This window comes from Nematolebias whitei, chromosome 23 (assembly GCF_014905685.2).
Source record: "Nematolebias whitei isolate Nwh7 chromosome 23, NemWhi1, whole genome shotgun sequence".
NCBI lineage: Eukaryota > Metazoa > Chordata > Actinopteri > Cyprinodontiformes > Rivulidae > Nematolebias > Nematolebias whitei.
This window is the reverse complement of record NC_056520.1, coordinates 404926-405158: the sequence shown is the minus strand read 5'-3', so window position 1 is coordinate 405158 and position 233 is coordinate 404926. Positions and strand designations below refer to the sequence as shown.

Genomic DNA, 233 nt, shown 5'->3' with positions numbered 1-233 from the left:
AAAAGCAGGAGTCTGACCCCAGCCCTTCAAAACAAAAGCAGGAGTCTTACCCCCAGCCCTTCAGAATAAAAGCAGGAGTCTGACCCCAGCCCTTCAGAGTAAAAGCAGGAGTCTTACCCCCAGCCCTTCAGAATAAAAGCAGGAGTCTTACCCCCAGCCCTTCAGAGTAAAAGCAGGAGTCTGACTCCAGCCCTTCAGAGTAAAAGCAGGAGTCTGACCCCAGCCCTTCAGAG

General features: G+C 52.4%; 1 protein-coding gene across 1 annotated transcript in view; it reads right to left on the bottom strand.

Moving 5' to 3' along the window:
* creb3l1 (cAMP responsive element binding protein 3-like 1) overlaps window positions 1-233 on the bottom strand; it is a 19423-nt gene that overhangs the window by 4612 nt on the left and 14578 nt on the right. The window lies entirely within an intron of this gene.